Source organism: Neofelis nebulosa, chromosome 3 (assembly GCF_028018385.1).
Source record: "Neofelis nebulosa isolate mNeoNeb1 chromosome 3, mNeoNeb1.pri, whole genome shotgun sequence".
NCBI lineage: Eukaryota > Metazoa > Chordata > Mammalia > Carnivora > Felidae > Neofelis > Neofelis nebulosa.
This window is the reverse complement of record NC_080784.1, coordinates 162,988,795-163,009,270: the sequence shown is the minus strand read 5'-3', so window position 1 is coordinate 163,009,270 and position 20,476 is coordinate 162,988,795. Positions and strand designations below refer to the sequence as shown.

The 20,476-nt window shown below is 42.2% G+C and overlaps 1 long non-coding RNA gene across 1 annotated transcript; it reads left to right on the top strand.

The window, feature by feature from the left end:
• Window positions 1-5,926: 5,926 nt before the first annotated feature.
• Window positions 5,927-14,129, top strand: LOC131506207 (uncharacterized). The gene is made up of 3 exons (XR_009258792.1): window positions 5,927-6,469; window positions 10,788-10,839; window positions 12,977-14,129. It is a non-coding gene; the product is annotated as an uncharacterized LOC131506207 (long non-coding RNA).
• The last annotated feature ends 6,347 nt before the right edge of the window (window positions 14,130-20,476 follow it).

Genomic DNA, 20,476 nt, shown 5'->3' with positions numbered 1-20,476 from the left:
ACCCAAAGACTTGTTTTTAGCCGACAGAATCAGTCTCTTTCCCAGATAAACCTTCACCCCAGCTGCAGGGAGCAGACACGCTGACTAATTTGACTTTCACATCTGGTGGAACAGCTCCCACACATACCTAGATAGATCATAACTCCTTGACACCCTTCACAGAGCCTGATTAATTCATATCAACTTACCCCACATCCAAAAGGGGAGCATTTTATCATTTTGGCAAAAAGACTCAATTAACCCAGAACTCAAAAAGCCAACGGTGAAAATCAAGTACAAAACCTGACATTTTAAACTGAATTCCTTCCTGCCCTACCCCCATCTCCAAGTTAGCCAACGCTCCCAACCGTCTTTTCTACCGTCCCCATCACATAAAATTACTCCTTTCTCATCTATCCTTAATTATTCGGTAAGTTTCTGTAACCCTCAGTCCCACGTCTCCATCACATAAAATTACTTCTTTCTCATCTATTCTTAATTACGACTACCTAAGCAAAAAACAGATCCCCAGGGAGAGACTGTAGCTGAGAAACAGAAAAGGTTGAAGATAGACCCTTGAAGGCCGGTAGAGGAGCCAGCAGAGGAACAGGAAGCGTGGCCAGAGAAGCTGGAGTGGGGCCATGGAGGGGGTTTTACCGTGGAGGCCAAGTTTTACCATGCCAGCCGATGGAATCCCACTTAGCTGGCAGTTTTCATTCCATGTTAGACTCTCACCCCATTTTGCCAACTGCCGAGTTCCCTGGTTGTATTCACGAGAAGCCTTCTCCATTCTCTCTTTTGGAAATTTTCATGTGGGCTGCATATTGTACCCAGTGTGATGCTAACTGTCCCATCTTTTTTTTTTCTTTTTTGGAAGCACAGCTGACACACAAAGTTACGTTGGTTTCAGGTGTACATCATAGTGATTCGACAACTCTGTAAGTCAGACTATGCTCGCCACAAATGTAGCTGCCCTCTGTCACCGTACAATGCTATCACAATAGCATTAACTATATTCCTTATGCTTGTGCTTTTTTTTTAATGTTTATTTTTTAGATTGATAGCGCCAGCGGGGGAGGGGCAGGGAAGGTGGGGGGACAAAGGATCTGAAGGGAGCTCTATGTGCTGACAGCAGGGAGCCCCATGTGGGGGCTGGAACTCACCAACTGTGAGATCATGACCTGGGCTGGAGTTCAATGCTTAACCTACTGATCCACCCAGGTGCCCCATGCTGTGCCTTTTATTCCCATGACTTACACATTCCATAACTGGAAGCATGTATCCCCCCACTCCCTTTCACCCATTTTGCCCATCCCCCCAGCCCCCGTCCCCTAACTGTCCATTCTTGACTGTGGTTTGTGCTGTTGCCTTTACAACCTGCTAACATTTATTCAGGCCTCCCGTGTGTCAGGCACAGTGTCAAACATCAGGCATGAGTTATTTGGCTCAGTCCGCACAATAATTCTGCAGAATGGAATACTTTTGTTATCCCCTTTTTCCAGATGAGGAAATTTGGTTAAAATGATAAAGTAAATTGTCCCAGGTGAACCTGTTAGTAAGCAGAGCAGTGAATCGACACAAAAATGGAGGAAGAAGAAATGTAAAAAAATCCACACGGTGCCTAATCAGCTGTTCCGTGATCAGACTATGTTTATATTTTTAAGTAAAGCCGTGAATGATTCCTTTTTGAGAATTTCCAGTAAAACAAAGCAAAACAAAACACTTGATACCTGCATAGACTGTCATTTTTAATATAAAATCATGTTAAAACATTAGAAATAATTAAAACTATAGAAATCATTTTCCAGAACTGACTCATTCTAGTAACATTGAGCTCCAAAGTAACACTTGGGTTTTTTCTGAGGATCTCACGTGCATCACTTAACTGTAAAAGAACAGAGACCCTGAGGCATTGACAAGCTTGGTGGTTTAGGCTTAAATTCTGGCTTTCCAGAATAAAGCACAAAAACCTCCCACTGCAATAACAGCACTGTATGCTATTGTGGAATACATTGGAATACAGTGAAATTCACACAAGGTGCACAGCCCAGAGTCTGGAGTTGGGGTTTTGTGTATTGATTAGCTTTGGGATTCAGAACAAATCTCTTAACTTCTACAGGTTATGTAGACGATCAAAATACACATGCACAAGATTGCCATGAAGGTTGAATAAAATAGTGAATGGGAAAATATGTTGGGCACCTAGCAGGTGCTTAAAAAAGAAATTTCAATCACCCATTGAAATCAAAATTTTAAATACACCTGTTCTTTGACCCAGCAGCTCCACTTCTAGGACCTGGCACCTCAGAAAGAAAGATGTATGTGCAAAGATGTTCGTTAAGCATAGAAATAACAAGAAAGAGATTAGAATGGCCAACTAAACGGGTCCATCCACGGCACAGTGGCTGTGAATGTGAATGATGGAGCCGAATTGCCTGAGCCGGAACCCTGGTTGCATGAATATTGTAAGATTCTGGGCAAATGACTCAGCCTTTCAATCTCTTACCTCTGTAAAATGGGAATGATAAAAAGTCTTACTTCATTGGTTGCTGTGAGCATTAAAGTGGGTGAATACTTGTAAAGTGCTTAGAAGAATACATTGCACATAATAAATTTGCTAAATGTCAACTATTCTGTAACCATTTTAATTTTTTTTTTAATTTACTTATTTTGAGAGAGAGAGAGAGAGAGAGAGAGAGAGAGTGCACCCATGTGCGCATACAGGGTAGGGACAGAGAGAGAAGCAGAGAGAGAGAGAATCCCCTAGAGCTATCAGTAGGGAGCCCAATGAGGGGCTCAAACTCACCAACTGAAACGGACCCTGCGATCCTGATCTGAGCCAAGATCAAGAGTCTGATGCTTAACTGACTCAGCCACCCAGGTGCCCAATTTTGTAACCATTTTTAAAAAGGAAGAATTTTAGGGGCACCCGGTGGCTCAGTCGGTTAAGCATTGGACTCTTGATTTCCACTCAGGTCATGACCTCATGGTTTGTGAGTTCAAACCCTGTGTTGGGCTCTGTGCTGACAGAGAGGAGCCTGCTTGGGATTCTCTCTCTGCCCCTCCCCAACTCACTCTCTCTCTCTCTCTCTCTCAAAATAAATAAACCTTAAAAAAAAAGGAAAAATTTTTAGGTACTGATATGGAAAATCTGAGTAACAAGTAGCAAATTGCATCCCACTTGAAGAAAATAGGTATATATATAATTATTATATAATTCTGTTATATTTATATAAATAAAGGACTTATGAACGAATAATATTTTATTTTTATAAACAATACATTTATAAACGTATGGATGATATATTTATATTATTAAAATTATATATATTATAAATATAATTGCACAGTTAGGAAAAGAAATGGGAGGACCCTTTTTTTTCTTTTTTTACAGTGATACCTCTGAGGCACAGAAAGAGAGGACTGAAGACACTACCTTACATAATTTGTCCAGGTGGTGGGATTCTGTATACTTTTTTTTTCTCAACTTGAAATTTTTTTCAAAGAAATAAGAACATTAATGTTACTCGAATCTGATGCTCCTTGGGAAAGTTACCTCCTTGTTTCCTAGGAACCCCTGCAAAACAGACCCTGAGGCTCCTGGTCCCCTACAGGGTGTAAGGAGAAAAAAAGAGGGGCTCCAGAGGGGCTTTTCGGCACTTCACAAAGCCTAGGAGAAACCATGCATTTGCTGGGACCAAGGCTACTTAGCACAGTTGAAGCAGCCTGTGTCTGGCCTAGTGCCAGAATGCTATTAATTCAGTAGAACGCTGATTTCCTCAGGTTGATAAGACATTCCGAGGGGTAGTTTTCTTTTTTATAAATTGCGATTAATTATTTTTACAGAGAGAAAACAACTCTGGGCTTAATAAGTGAAGGCAGTCTCTCTTGGCTGTCCCTGCCTGATCCTAAGAATTTTTTTAAAGGCCTCAAGTCAGGTGGCAGTTTCTGCCAATTAACGACTTGATGGTCTCCAGGGCCATGTAACCTTGCCACAATCTCTCACTTCTTTTTACCAGATAGGGAGTCGTAAATAATACACTCCACGGGCGGTTCTGTCCGTCCCTGGAGGTTACCTCCAGCCCCTCACCCCCTGCGGACCCCTGGCCTCATCCTCTGTAGCAGAGCCCCGGAGCCCCCAGCATGTCTGAACAGTTAGTCATCTTTCGGAGCCACTCTTCCAGGAAAAGGCCATTGTTTCTGCATTTCCTGATCACTTACTTCCTGTCAGTTTTTTCAAAAGGGAAAGAATAAAGACCATTCGAAAATCACAGAGAGTTCTGCTCTATTTCACAACTGTAGTTGATTGTATTATAATTATTTGCCTGATTTGGGGGCCATCTAAATACATTGTACCTCACCTAACATAATCACTGGTGTTCCAAAGCCATGGACAGATTCCGCAGCATCCCCGGACATGGTAGGCGTGTCCCCTTGTTTCCATTCACTAATCCCTGTGGCTTGCAACTTATTTTGCTCCAAGACGTCAAAGAAAGCCCATAAGTGTCTCTATCTTATCAATTCTACCCCACGACACATTTGATGGGGAAGATGGCTCAGGCACATTGAGGGTCAACCCCTTCCTTAGCTGGAGAGCACAGGAAGACCTGGAAATGCCGCTCCTCTGTTCCTGCCTTTCCCCCCACTTTACAGCTGAGTAAGTGGAATGATGATAACTGGGTCAGACAAACTGAGTCTTGCTGCCCAGAAGGGACTGAGTCACCAGAAGGGGGAAAATGAAGAGGCTGGGGCTCAGGAAACTAGGAACCTGGGTTTGAATCTTGGCACACACATGTACACACACAGGCACATCCACACACACACATGTTTTAAGGGTTTGCTTTGTGCTAGGCACTGCGGTAAGCATTTATACATGCTATCTCCATTAATTTTGACACCCCCATGTCATGGTTTATTTATTCTCTCCATTTTACATGCTGATAAACTCGTCCAAGTTCACACAACTAGGAGAGTGGCTGAGTCACAGCTCACTCATGCTTGTCTGACAGCAAAGGTGCACCATTAACCCCTCCATTCACTATGTGATTCCTGTGAGTCACTTAACCATGTTGAACCTCGTTGTCCTCATTTGTAAAATGGGAATAATAAAACCTATAAAACCCGCCTCCATACTGTGTTGAGAATTAAGTGAATTTATGCACAGAAAGTATCCCACACAAAGGTTCGTTTCCCCTCCTTGCCCAGCTGTGGTTGCTTCTAAGTAAGATGCTTATGTTACTGGCTTATTATAAGAATTGAATGAGCAAACATACGAACAGGCTTTGGAAACCATAATTTGCTACATAACATTAATTATTATTATTTTCAGATATGTTTTAAAGAAGGCTCCATGACCCTGACATACAAATATGTATATGTGCATACTGAGTTCTGCAAACACCAGCACCATCCATAGAAATGCAACGCAAGCCACACATGTGAGCCACACCGCTAACTTTAAATTGTCTAGTAGCTACCAAGAAAGCAGAAAGGAGTAGGTAAAATTCATTTAAGAGTCTCCAAAATATGATCACTTCAACACGCAATCAGTACAAAAATTATTTATGAGATATTTGCCTGCTTTCTTTCATACGTCTTTGAAACACGGCATGTGTTTTACATTTACAGCACATCTCAGTTTGGACTAGCCACTTTCCACGCATTCCATGCACCTGTACACACACTGGCAGATGTGGCAGGCAGGCACCTTACCGGACATGAGGACATGGGGGTATAGTTACCCCCACCAGAAACTGGTAACAGCAGTTGCCTCTGGAAAGAAGAACCTCTGTGGGGGTGGGGGGTAAAAGGGAGAATTATTTTTCATTCTATACCTTTTCGTGCTTTCTTAATTTTATGCCTTGTGTATGTAGGTATTGCCTTTCCAGACTAAAATGAATAATTTGTACTGCACTTTTTTACAGTAACTTCTTATTCACTCTAGAGACAAATAGGGACCGATGATTCATGCAGCATGAAGACAATTATCAGCGACGAATGACTCCTTCCTATTCCTCTTACTCTTGTCATTGTTTAGTAATGTAAAGAATCTGTCTCAGAGAAGTGACCGTAGAGCCATGATGTGCTCTGAGAGAATGAAGTCAGGCTAGGGAAATACTCCTAAACCGGGGAAATCAGTCAAATTAGAAATGGGGTTTTGTAACAAATTTATAGCTGAGTGAGTGGAATACACAATGACCTTACCTGGTGGGGATCTTCTCAAACATTCCCACCATAAACTCATGCAGGTCAACAGAGCAGGAAATTGGGGGGTTTGGGGGGAGGTGGCGCACACGTGAAGGCAAAGACAGGAAGAAGGGAACAGGAAGGACAGGTGAAGAAAGATGAGATTTCCATAAACAGGAAATAACCGTACGGTCACTTTACCTCTTAAATCTTATGTGGAGACAAGCAGAAAACCCCACTCCCAACCAAGAGAGAGGACCTACCTTCCCTCATCCGGTTTAATCCTGATAAATACCCAACTCAGGTAAGGTCAATTATCTTCCTCTAATTCCTTCACTGTGGGGCAAGGTGGGCTTCTTGGGGGAGAGAAATGACAGAGTAGATTGGTTCATTGAAAGGAAGGAAACACCAAATGTCCCGGAGAGAAGACTTCACAGAAGTCAGGGGTGGAGACATGAGGTGGAGAAGCGCAGTAGCCAAGAAAGGTGGGGTGTCTGTGTACAAAGATTTAGCTACTAAGACCTTTATCAAAGCATCATTCATGACCTGGAAACGCTGAAGATGGCCCCAGTGTCTTTCTACGGGGGTTATTTGTGATATAATCCAGAGGAAAAAAGCAAATTATAAGACAATAGGACGTGATAATTCCACTCTCAAAAGTAATCATGTGCACATACATGTACACCCACACACACATGACTGGACAGATATTTACTAAAATGAAAAGGGAAGTGGTGGGACTCAATTTTTCCCTTTTGCTCATTTGTATTTTCTAGATTTTTCAACAGTGAGCACATTTTTGTCAGCAGTAATACGGAGGGGATCACAAATTTTTCTCACAACCTTATTGGGTCTGTAACAAACCCATTCTTCTTTAAAATACCCATTTGTTAGAGAGGAAACATTAACTTTTTATCTTATGTACTTAACTTGGTTCAATCTAATGCATTAAATGGTCCCTCTAAAATATGCACTGTCCAGTATGTTAATTAACATTTAAATTTCAACTGTCCAGTATGTTAATTAATTAACACTTAAATTTCAACTCCACACACATCTGATTTTCCTTTTGATTCTTTAAAATAATTCTCAAAAAAAAAAATCTTTATTTTCCCTGCCCTTTACTCAGAAATATTTTAGCTCTCTTCCTAGATATCCTTAGAGGTAAAGTCATTAAAAGTTAATTTCTATATTGTATGTGTTCTATGATTTCAAAAAGCAAAAATAGATGTACAAGAGAATAAAGATTCAAGAGAATAGACAAAAAAACTTCCTGTTTAGAGTATAAAGATTATGAGTGCTTCTTGTCCAATGTTGTTATTTTTTTACAACAAAAAAGTCAAAATTGAAAAAACAATTCAATTCCTCAAGGTTACTAGCCACATTTCAAGCGTTGAAATAGCCCCAAGTAGCTCCTGGCTCCCGTATTGGACATTTAGAATGTCCGCCTCATTGCAGAATGTTCTTTCAGACAGTGCCATTCCAAGAAATGCCCCAGCTCAGATTTCTCAGCCATCTGGCCCCTCCCTGGTTGCTAGGCTCTGGAGGAGGTCTGGAGGGGTCTGGATGTCTGGAGAAAAGAGTGTGCCTTCATGAGCAACAGCCTTTGGGCCTAGTGCAAGTCCTTGTGATCTCAGGCTGCCTCAACCTTGGGGCCCTTCAACAGTATTTAGGTACCCATACAAACATCCCTTATTCAACTTCCTGACTTCAGGGGTCTTACAGAGGCCCAGTGTCTACTTATCTGTTGACATGGTCCCCCAGTCCACAGCAGGTCTTAGCAGGGCAGGGAGAAGCCAGCCAGCTTCCTCACTAGACCGCTTTCTGTGACCTATTCTGCAGTGTAGGCTCTCGGAATTCCCTAAATTGCCTGTCATTCTGGCCTCAGCACCTCAGGAAACTGGAAACTCCTCCACCAGAAGCTTCCCTCAGCCAGGTCTGATTAAGCCTGCAGGCCACCAAGTTTTTCCAGAGTCTGATATATCAAGGACCTCTCCAGAGAGACCACAACTGTCCCACACTGTACCCAAGAAGTTGGGGCAAGGCCCCAGCCCTCAGACTCCCTGAAACTTCTCTGACTGCTTTTAACACATATGCTCCCTCAGAGATTCTAACCCAGTGGGGGACAGGCCCGGGTGCCTGCTTCTCAACTCTCCCCGATCCCTCTCTCTTCTGCCCACTTTTCTTCCCATCAAGTCTTAGGGCTGGAAACTGATGGCATATTCATTTACTACCCAGTGTTACAAGGCACAGCAATAAGCCTAGTAACCAGGCTATCTCATCTCTAGTGGAGAAAGGAAGGCATTTTCTTCTGTGTGTTTTAAGGGGAAATTGGGGAATTCAGAAAATCTCCCCTCAAAATAATGGCAGTCTTCTGTCAGAATGTAATTTTATTTTCAACACTGGGGAGGGATTATTACTTGCACCTTTGTCTTTGAATTCAATATGTAAGATTTCCAATGTCCAAACTGTTCCCTTGTGTTTTCCCACCCCACCCACTCAGGCAGATGAATGCTCTGGTCCCACCAGGGCTAAGGTCATTTCCTCAGAAAATTAACCCCAAAAGCACACTAACGAGTTCCAACTCATCATGCCAGTTACCATAAGGAAGACAAAAATTAATTTAAAAAAATTTTTTGGTTACAATTTTTGGGTTAGACTAATCAGAAACTGTGTTTAGAGAGGAGCTAATTCCCAAGGTCACATTTTAATATTGTAATGGGGTGAGTGTCAAATGGATGTAACATGTGACGTCCAAAATCACCACACTACTGGCTCTGTGACATTGAGCAGGTTGTTTACCTCATCCTTTGCCTATTTCCTCATCCATAAAATGGGAATAATGCTGCTATCAGGCACCATCATGAAAATTAAATGAAACTGCACATGGAAAGCACAAAATCTGCAATACAGTAGCCACTCAGGAAATAAATACCCCATGATATTCACATGATATCATTACATGATAACGTTACAACTGAAAAGAATAACAACATTAAACTAAAGGAAATCTTAGAAGAGTAACAGTAATAGCCTAATTCTTGCTTTTCAGCCAGGATTATGGTTTAAAATGGCTACTTCCAATGGCAACTGACTTTTTGCTAGTTCTGATGGTTCTGATTCTCTTTTTCACATTATGTATTACTTTCTGTCATTACCACTTTTTCTCACTTATTATTTCATTTATTATTTTTAAAAATCCATGATAATTCAAACAACACAGCAGTTTGTAATGGGAAAGATTATAAAAGTTTGTAAAGTGAAACATTAAAGTTCCTCTATGGCACTCAACAAAATCCTGTTCTGCAGAGAAAAGTCTTAGCAGTAGTGTTTCCATCCTGTTTACTCAGACTTTCTATTTATTTAAGATTTTTTTTTAATCTTTATTTATTTTTGAGAGAGAGAGAGAGAGAGAGAGAGAGAGAGACAGAGCGTGAGCAGGGGAGGAACAGAGAGAGAAGGAGACACAGAATCCGAAGCAGGCTCCAGGCTCCGAGCTGTCAGCACAGGGCCCAACGTGGGGCTTGAACTCACAAACTGCGAGATCATGACCTGAGCCAAAGTCGGATGCCAACCGACTGAGCCACCCAGGTGCCCCAACTTTCTATTTATACACAAAGTTATATATGCATGCGTTTTTATATAAGTGAGACCAGACTCGACAAACACTTCTGGCACCAGCTTTTTAAAAATTTAATAGTGTATCTGGGTGCTTGGGTGACTCAGTCAGTTAAGCCACGGACTCTTGATTCTGGCTCAGGTCATGATCTCTCGGTGGTAAGATGGAGCCCTGAGTCAGGCTCCGTGCTGAGCATGGAGCCTGCTTGGAATTTTCTCTCCCTCTGCCTCTCCCCCTCACCCTCTCTTTCAAAATAATTAAACACTTAAAAAAATTCAATAGTTTACCATGGACGCAGTCCCATATCCTGACACGAGGTCTGATATCATTGCCAGGTTGGTCCATCATTAATCTAGCATGTTCCTCCTTGGCAGGCCTCTCCCCAGCCCTTGTCTGGCCTTCTGCTGCCGCTTAGAAGAGTCTTGATGGTTTTAAAACATTTCAGGTCAGCCAGAGCTTATGTGAGAGCTTTTTCTAAGCTAAACATCCCTCATTCCTGATGTTGTTCCTCATATGGCACAGTTCTAGATTCCTCCAAATGTGCTGGAGCTTTTCTGGGTTCCCAGAGCCCAACAGCTTGTCCAGGACCGCGGCTGCGACCAGCAGCTGAGGCTGAGCCCCCCTTCCTGCGGGAGTGCCTAGGAGGCCGCTCATCTGCCAGGCAGCCAGGTTCCCTCATCAGTCACAGTTCCGTGTCGACACAATTTCTCTTCTAAACCCGAACATTCTTGAGGGTGGAAAGTACACTAACCGGATGGAATATGCAAAAACCAGAACTATCCAAGGCACACGACAGAACTTTGCATGTGAAAGTTGAAATCGGTTAAAATTCTAAGGCTTTCCTTTTTTTATACCGACTGATTTTCAGCCCGGCTCCAAAGTGACAGCAAGTTCATTACAGACAAACTGGTCTCCCTTGGGAGTGGATGTGATTTTTGAAAAAATCAAATCATTGTCAGATAGAGCAGACATGAAAATTAAACTATTCTAATTTCTTTTACAGATGAAGAATGAAGCCCAGAGGACCTAAGGGGTTTATTAAGTTCATTATTCAGGTAATTAGTAACACCTTTTGTAAGGAAAAAAAGCACTTATTGGAGAAATGGCATAAAAATTCTAACTAGCACCTGTTATGTACCCGTCACCATGCTAGGATTTTTTAAATACATTTTTATTCAGTTAATTTTAATTGAGCATCTACTACACGCCAGGCAGTATTTAATGTGCTTGGGATGCCTTCCCTGTCCTCAAGCAGTTTACCAATCTATTGACTCATGGAACCTACTAACAAACCACCAGAGTCAATACTCTTATCCCATTTTAGGATATGTGGAGATGTATAGGAGAATGATCCATGCAGAGGAAGAAATGGAGGTTCAGAAAAGTGAACATATTCTCCCAAAATCACATAATGACTACACGGGAGAGCAAGATTCTGACTCCCTCCCAGGAATCACACCACAGTCTGCTCTTCCCTCGCATAGGGTTTGGCACTGGGAAGCAAGAGGACGGGGAAGTCTCAGGGTTGACCTTGACTGGTGCAATGTCTGTGAGCCACAGCAGAGGCGCAGGTGACCTCGGCCGGGCTCAATACCACTGAGTACACTCCCTGCGCAGGGATTGTCTAATGGTGAGAAAACTCGGCTTTTTTTTTTTTTTAAGTCTACTTTAGATTCCACGTACAATTATTTTATAACACGCTGTAGAGAAACATATTTAACATACATAACGTAACATAACAACGACCAGCATCTGAGAGGGTCTTTGCAGCTTTCTAAGTACTTTGGTGTGCACCCTCACACTGAATCCTTACAACCACCTTAGAAGGAGGGCAGGCAGCGTGACCCTAATCCCACAGGCTTGGGGTCAGGTTGGGGGGTGGGGAAGCAACTTGCCTAAAATGCCGGCAGCGGTGGGCAAGAGCCAGTATACCACCAATCAGACCTTTTGTTCTATACCAATCAGTAGACACTCTCTGGCTGTTTCATTAGCCGGCATGGAACACCGTCGTGTTAGTTGGTTAACTGCAGTTTGTGAAAAGCGATGCCTTTCCTTCTTACCGGTGCCTCGGACGTACTTTAAACTACAAGGGCACGTCACATCCATCCCTCTCAGGCTGGATCCCATCACAGCAAACAGGCAGCCTGGCTCGGGTTTCTTTTCCTTGGTGTTTTCTTATCTGTGTCCCACCAATGGCTTAGACTCTGTGGGTGAGTGGGGTCAGGAAGTGGCATACAGCCTCTGTTTTTATTCTCTGTGTGGAAATTTTCTAATTATAGGTCACACCAAGAGTTTCCATTCTCCCCCATGGCACTTCACTCTGTTTATGTAACTTAATAAGCAAAGCCCCAGCACTTGTTTTTTTTTTTTTTTTTTTTTTTAAAGACTTAAACCATGAAGCTTTTAATGAGGAATCAAACTCATTCCCTTATCTTTCTGACTAGTGAATGGCCGGTCGTCTGTTATCTGCTTAGTCTGTAGCTAAAATTACGATCGCTTCTCTGGTCAGGATTTTATAGTCTGATTACGCCTTAAGCTTCCTGTGTAAGCCGTCAGGGGAAGTGGGGACATTAACTTCCCACCACCACCACCACCAAAAAATAGATTCAGGTACAATCCTTTAAAACGCCAGGCTTCAATCTATCACAGCATCGAGGAACAAGAGTTATAGTTCAAGAGGGATGGCTATAATATCTTAGCATATGATGCAGTAAAAGTGCCCATTTAGAGCATAAAAGGAGGAAGATTTTAGACACTTATGCTTCAGGGAACACAAACCAAAGGCTCAGATTTAAACAGTTTTATTCTAGTCACATAGATATTTCTTCCCCAACTTAACTGCCTAAAACGATATTTTTAAGTTGTGCTATTTCAGCCTAGGATCTACTGGCAAGGTATTCAGTGGTGGTAACTTTTAGGCAAAACTTGCTCAATAGCAATAAACCAATCCTATAGAACAAAACAAGGCAAAAACATGTTTTCAAGCCAGATTCTTTAAAGTCAAAAAACAGCTAAGTAGGAAAGATCCGGTTCTCTCCCTGCCAGCAGTGTGTAAACAGAAATGTCTTCTGCAGAGCCTCTCCACAATTGAGGCTGAAAAGGAAATACGAAAGGGTTTTGGTAAAAGACCCTGACCCTAAAGATCTACACTAATATTAATATTATAAAATCAACTTTTTAATTATCCCCCAGGGGCTGCAGAATGCATCTAAATAAAGGGAAACTAATTAATGAATCAGGCTGCCATGTGGGATCAAGGAAGGTACTTGGTGTTCAGGAAGAAACAGCACCGAAGCAGTAGTAATGCAGGGCCCAGAAAGAAAAGTCACCCGACCCCAGGAAAGTCACTGAACTTTGCCGAAGCACCACCAAGACTTTTCTCACCTACCTCCTCAATGTGGTGAAGAGTAGAGGAGGTACCGGGGCATCTGGGTGGCTCAGTCTAGGCGTCTGACTTCTGGTCAGGTCATGATCTCACCGTTGGTGGGTTGGAGCCTCTTGTAGGACCTCAGGTACGGCTCTGTGCTGACAGCTCAGAGCCTGGAGCCTGCTTTGGATTCTGTGTCTCCCTCTTTCCCTGCCCCTCCCTTGCTCATGCTCTGTCTCTCAAAATAAATAAACATTAAAAAAATTTTATTAAAAAAAAAAAAAAGAGGGGGCGCCTGGGTGGCTCAGTCGGTTAAGTGGCCGACTTCGGCTCAGGTCATGATCTCACGGTCCATGAGTTCGACCCCCGCGTCGGGCTCTGTGCTGACAGCTCAGAGCCTGGACCCTGTTTCAGATTCTGTGTCTCCCTCTCTCTGACCCTCCCCTGTTCATGCTCTGTCTCTCCCTGTCTCAAAAATAAATAAAATGTTAAAACAAATTAAAAAAAAAAAAAAAAAGAGTAAAAGAGGTACCATGTGGTATGTTTCTAGCACAGAACCGGGCACAAAATCAATGTCATTGCCATCATTGCTGTTGCTATTATTTACGAATCCCCAAGCAGTGTCCATTTAGGAGTATTTGAAACCAGATAAACAGACATTTTCCAGCCTTTAGTTTTCTTGTTCAGTTTTGTTTTTGGTTAGGTTCCATTTTGATAAATGAAAAATCTTACCTCGCTGTCTCAACTAGGGTTGAGTTATGTTCCCCTGGGTGGGACTATCCCTGGGAATCCCTAAAGAATCTGTCTTTTTAGGGGCGCCTGGGTGGCTCAGTCAGTTGAGCGTCCGACTTCGGCTCAGGTCACGATCTCACGGTCCGTGAGTTCGAGCCCCGCATCGGGCTCTGTGCTGACAGCTTGGAGCCTGAAGCCTGCTTCCAATTCTGTGTCTCCCTCTCTCTCTGACCCTCCCCCGTTCATGCTCTGTCTCTCTCTGTCTCAAAAATAAATAAACATTAAAAAATAAAAAATTAAAAAAAAAAAAAAAAGAATCCGTCTTTTTATGTAGGGTTGCCAGCCAGGAAGAACTGTTGAGCTCCACATTTGTTGATAACCTTATGAAAGAAGTACGTATTTTCTACTGTTCAGTATAATACAGACTCTTTCATGTATATTGTACTATGTTGCTTTATGTTATATTATTTAATATGGTATCACATTGAATATGTTTTCCCCCAAGCATCCATAAGCTATATTCTCCTCTCCCCAACACCCCTCACCCAGCCTTTCATGAAAACCACTGCTTTAAGGACTTATTTGAGGGGTGTTATTCCATCTCCAATGCAGGTGGCAGGATGGTCTTCTGAACGAAGGGGGACGTTGGCACCTGGCTGAATTCCCATGAACTAAAGCAAGAAAACACTCAGGAGCATAGAGACCGGAGAAAAGCTAAAAGAAAAGGAGGAATCGATTGATAATACTGGTGAGAAATAAGTAGGATGCTCTCTAGTCCCTCCACGGAGTAAAAGCGATCATCCACGCCACCAGACCTGTAACACAGAGGGAATCCAAATACACACACTTAAATACCATCACCAGGTCCACCACCAACCCACATGGAGCTTTTAGACAAGTTAGAGAAGGACACCCCCTTCAAGGCACTTTACCTGCACCTTCTAAAAGTCACCGTAATGTACTTTTTTTTTAAGAACAAGAAACTTAACTCCCACGTGCTTTAAAAGCATCATGTAGGGGCGCCTGGGTGGCGCAGTCGGTTAAGCGTCCGACTTCAGCCAGGTCACGATCTCGCGGTCCGTGGGTTCGAGCCCCGCGTCAGGCTCTGGGCTGATGGCTCGGAGCCTGGAGCCCGTTTCCGATTCTGTGTCTCCCTCTCTCTCTGCCCCTCCCCCATTCATGCTCTGTCTCTCTCTGTCCCAAAAATAAATAAAAAACGTTGAAAAAAAAATTAAAATAAATAAATAAATAAATAAATAAAAATAAATAAAAGCATCATGTAAATTTGTACAAATCCACAACATCCAGGATGGGAATGAGGCTCCACAGAAGGTCCTTTGTCCAGTCTACAACTCAAGCTCAATGATACACGGCTCCCCTGGGAACCGCTTGTTTAATGCCCGTCACACCAACCATGAGGAGTTGTGTCTGGTTTATGCATGGCTTCAGCTCAGTTCCCGGAACAGAGTATGTTCTCAACAGATATCAGTTGAATGACCAAATGATTGAATGAATAAGTGAACAAGTGGCCCTCCTTTAACGCAAGCATCTACTGCGAAAGTGAAAAATAAGTTTGGCAAATGTTGACCGAGCAGCTTCTCTGCATCAGGCCCTACACTAAGCACATATGTGCCTTCTCATGAAAACGCTGTGAAGTCATTACTATTACTCTTCATACTCCCAGAGGCTCAAAGAGGTTAAGTAACTTTCCAAAGCCCTTCTGCTAGTGAGTCACAAACCACATGACCACCATAATCACATTCCTAACCATTACAATAGCAAGTCTGTCTGTAGTCTGCATTGTTCTGGGAGGCTGCTACATCTATTGAAAACACAAGAGTTGCCTTGCATGGCCGGCTCAAGAGAAAGAAGGCACCAGAGCTTCCATGGTCTGGTTTCCCTGTCTGCTACAGAGACAAAGTTATCCTCTTTGATGCAACTCAGGCCAGTAATGAAGTCACGCGATATTCTTGGTCCTGGCAGGCATGGAAGACTCATCTTTGAAGTCAGTTAGCGGGAATTCATTGACCCGCAGAACAACAGGCCCTTTTTATCACCTGTGGGTGCAACACCTAGGCAACAGCACATTCTGAAACATCCTGGCCACTAGATGGCACCGGAGCTCAAATGTCACAAGTCTATTTGGAACATTTCTTCCGCCATGTTTTAATTTAGATCATAACAACAACCACAATAGCGCCATTGTCGAGAACATTGTTGTGCCAGGTACTCTCCCAGGATCTCTGCAAACATCATCTCATCTAACCCTCACAACAACTCTGTGGAGCAGATGCCATACTGTCCCCATTTTACAGATGAAGAAGCTGAGCCTTAGAGAGGTGAGAATCTTGGCCCAGGAAACACCGCTTGGGAAGAGGCAGAGCAGAGATTCGAACCTAGGCAAGCTGGCTCTCCACTGTTGTGTTTCCTCCTATGCTATCTTCACCCTTGCACTTAGCTGCTGAGCACAGGTTCCTTGTGCAAAATCCTCTCTCAAGGGGAAGAAAGAAAAATCCCATTCAGGCCAATAACCATGTCAGGCACAAGCCAAGATTCAGGTCTACTGGAGCTACTTACTCAGAGGTACAACCTCAAGAAAACATCATCATGGTAGTGAAAAAATAGGTCACAGCCTTGGTTCAGGGAAGCAAAGTCAGCTGGCTCTGGCTGCAACGTCTCACATGCTAGAGAGAGGCCCCAGCAGATGACCCCGGGCAGGGGGTATGGGCGCTCCTCCATACCCATCACAGGATCTAGAGAAGGCCCTCAAATTCTTGAGCTTCTGGTATTGTATCTGTTAAAAAGGGTAAATAATTCATGCACTGTCCTTTTTACAGGGTAAAAATAAAGCATGTGCAAGTATTCATTGTTGTTGTTTAATGACAAGTAAAGCATAATATCATTATAAAACTTCTCTTCCCCTTTTCACCTAAGCAATCTCCCCTTTGATCTTCCTGCCCCTGACCTTTCCTTTTCACAACATAAGAAACTGTTCTTAAAGCATAGATGTTACAAGATCTGCTCCTCTAACTCCCAGCTATTGACTCTATCACCAGTTCCAAACATGGTGGTCAAGGCCTTCCATTGCCCACTTTCAATCTGCCTCACTTTCTTCCTCTCTCCCAACTTAATCCCCTCTTTCACCTTATGTCCCCACCAGACAAGAGCATTTGCTATGCTCAGACATTCTGCTTATTTCCCTACCTCGGTGTCTCTATTCAACTATTCCCGCCACCTATCTGTGGTTCATGTTGCCCAACATCAGAGCCATTGGCCTTTGATTAGAACCCATGATCTTCCTTTCAGGAATGACTCCCCTGGCATTGCACTGGCCAAGAGGTGGGCACATGATCCAAGTGATACCTGTCAGACCTCACCTTGAGATTTGTACCTTGAGAGAAGTGATCTGACCCAACAGTGTTGGAGTTGACCGATCCTTATAGACCATGCCCCGAAGAAAACTCTGCCACCAATCCTGGTACATTAATCCACAATGTCTACTCCCTTGGAGGTTCAGTTTTTATTTCAATTCAAGGGATACCCCATGATACCCAATAGATTCTCCCTTTTTCCTTTTTTTCTACTCTTCTTCAATTACCCAGAGTCCATCTCTGCTGCCTACAGCCACTAAACCATCCTTCAAGATTGAGTTCAAGTGGCAAATCCTTCATAAAGCCAAATTTCAAGCATATTGTATATCAATTCTCTGTATGCATTTTTATTGTTTACTCCTTTAATTTAGGGACTGGGGTCTGTTCCTCTTTGTATCCCCAACAAGTCCAAGTATTGTGCTTTGGTACATGGTTATTTCTTAATAAACACTGGTAAACTTGAATGTCAAGCAATTTAAGAACAGAGTTTAAAGCAACTTATAGGGTTTGGTAGTATTTTAATTCTATATTCTGCAAGGCTCATACATGTTGTTAGCTAATTGAGTTTGTTTTACTACAGGAGTCATCTATCCAAATTCCACAACCATTATATTTTCAAGAAAGCCCAAAGGCGACAATGAATTAGAAGGTGCTATTCAGATCCAGAGACTTCCAACTCCTGCCCTGCTTCTCCTCCCTGCTGAAATGTCAGCTGGCATAATCAGATCCCAAACAAGCGTGTGAACAACAATGGGAAGTGTGACAATTCCCTAGGTTTTTTGTTTTTTTTTAAGCTTTCACAGGAAGAGCTTGACTATGGACAAATCTATGTTTAGACTGTTGTCTTTTGTATTTGGTTTAGTAAACTGCATTTCAAGGCCCCTAGGATGCAAGTTATACTCATTATATGCACAAACAATTTCCCCTTGAACATGATTTTCACGTCAGAATGATAAAGGGCAACTGAAAAATAAGAACCATTGCAGCATCAAAGTGACGCATAATTTTTAAAAAATTTTTTTTACATGAATTTATTTTTGAGACAGAGCACAAGAGGGGGAGGGGCAGAGAGAAAGAGACACAGAATCTGAAGCAGGCTCCAGGCTCTGAGCTGTCAGCACAGAGCTTGACGCTGGGCTCAAACCTGCGAACCATGAGATCATGATTTGAGCCAAAGTCGGTCACTTAACCGACTGAGCCACCCAGGCACCCTGAAACTGACATATAATTAATGTAAAACCTTAAAAGAGTACAATTGAACTGTTTTTTTTTTTTAATTTTTTTTTCAACGTTTTTTATTTATTTTTGGGACAGAGAGAGAGACAGAGCATGAACGGGGGAGGGGCAGAGAGAGAGGGAGACACAGAATCGGAAACAGGCTCCAGGCTCCGAGCCATCAGCCCAGAGCCTGACGCGGGGCTCGAACTCACGGACCGCGAGATCGTGACCTGGCTGAAGTCGGACGCTTAACCGACTGCGCCACCCAGGCGCCCCTGAACTGTTTTTTGAGGCATATATATGTGTATATATATGTATATATACATAAATATATGTGTACACATATATGTATACATATATATATGATATGTATACATATATATATATATATATATGCTGCAAAGCTAAAGCATGGTTTTTGTTATCTCTATGATGAAAAGGGGTTACTTTCCTCTTTCCAGATTTGAGATCATTTTGAAGCAAGAGAAGAGAGAAAAGTCAAAGAGGAAGGAAGGAGTTTGACCACAAGTTTTCTGAGCCTACTGCCCTTTCCTCTCCCCACCAAGGAGTCAGCTAACGGGAGGCAGTCCTGGTGAGGGCAGCCATTGAACAGAAGTACAGGGGGAGTTCTGATATACTGTAAATATTCACTAAATTAGGCACCCCTACTCTAAGTACTATTGGTTGTTCACTTCCATTTACTTACTGAACATCCATCATGACAAGAACGAGAAACTATTGCAAAAAGCTATTTCCCAGCACACCCCATATTTCCATATTTCCCTAACACAGCAAGAGAGAAGGTTAATCTTGACCTATGCTTTAAGAGCAAAATCCAGGGACATTGTCCACACATAAAAACAAAATGTGAAGTCTGGAAGAATGGAGTAGATGCACTCTTCCCTACTCTTCCTATTAACTACAACTAAAATCCTATGATATATAAAACAAACATTAGAAGACTCTGAAAGGTGGAGAGAAGAAGGCAAACCGAAAAGGAAGGGAATAACAAAGACAAGAGTAGAAATCAATGAAAATGAAAATATTAAAAACAGAAAATTCACAAAAGAGCTGGTGCTTTGAAAAGATCAAAAAAAATTAAGAAACCTCTAACAAAACTGACAAAGGAAAAAGAGAGAAAACACAAATTGCCAGTATAAGCGTCAGAAACAATAAAGGGATATCCCTATAGACCCTGCAGACATCAAAAGGAGACTAAGGGAGTACCGCACAAATGTTTAACAACTGGGACAGAATAGACCAACTCCTCAAAATACACAAACCACCACCACAATGCACACAATATGAAAGACATAACATGAATAGCCATGTCCTACTTGCTATAAAATTGGGTTCACAGTTTCAAAACTCCCAACAAAGGAATCTACAAGCACATAAGTTTTCGCTGCTGAACTCCATCAAACATTTAAAGAAGAATTAATATCAATTCTCTACAACCTCTTCTAGCAAGTAAAAAAGAAGGAAATACTTTCCAATTCATTTTATAAAGCATGCATTACTCTGACATCAAAATGAGAAAAAGACATTAATATAAAACTACAGACCCATATCCTTCATGAGCAAGTGAAAAAATCCTTCACAAAAATAGTAGCAAGCACAATTCAGCAATATGTAAAAAGAATTATCCATTATATCCGGATAGGATTTATTTCAACGATAGATTAGTTCAATATTAGTTCAAATATTTTTCAATATTTGAAAAATCGAAGTGATCTACCATATTAGCAGCCTGAGGAGGAAACACCACATGATCCTATCAATCGATGTGGAAAAGACATTTGACAAATTCAATACAGTCATGTTAACCATTATCACAAATATAATAATAGAAAGGAACTCCCTCAGCTTGATAAAAAGCACCGACCAAAAACTTGCAACTGACATTACGCTTAATGGTGAAAGAAAATGTTTTCCCTCTGAGATTAGGAACGAAGTAGGATGTCTACTCTTCACTGCTGTTATTCAACATAGTGTGAGAAAGTT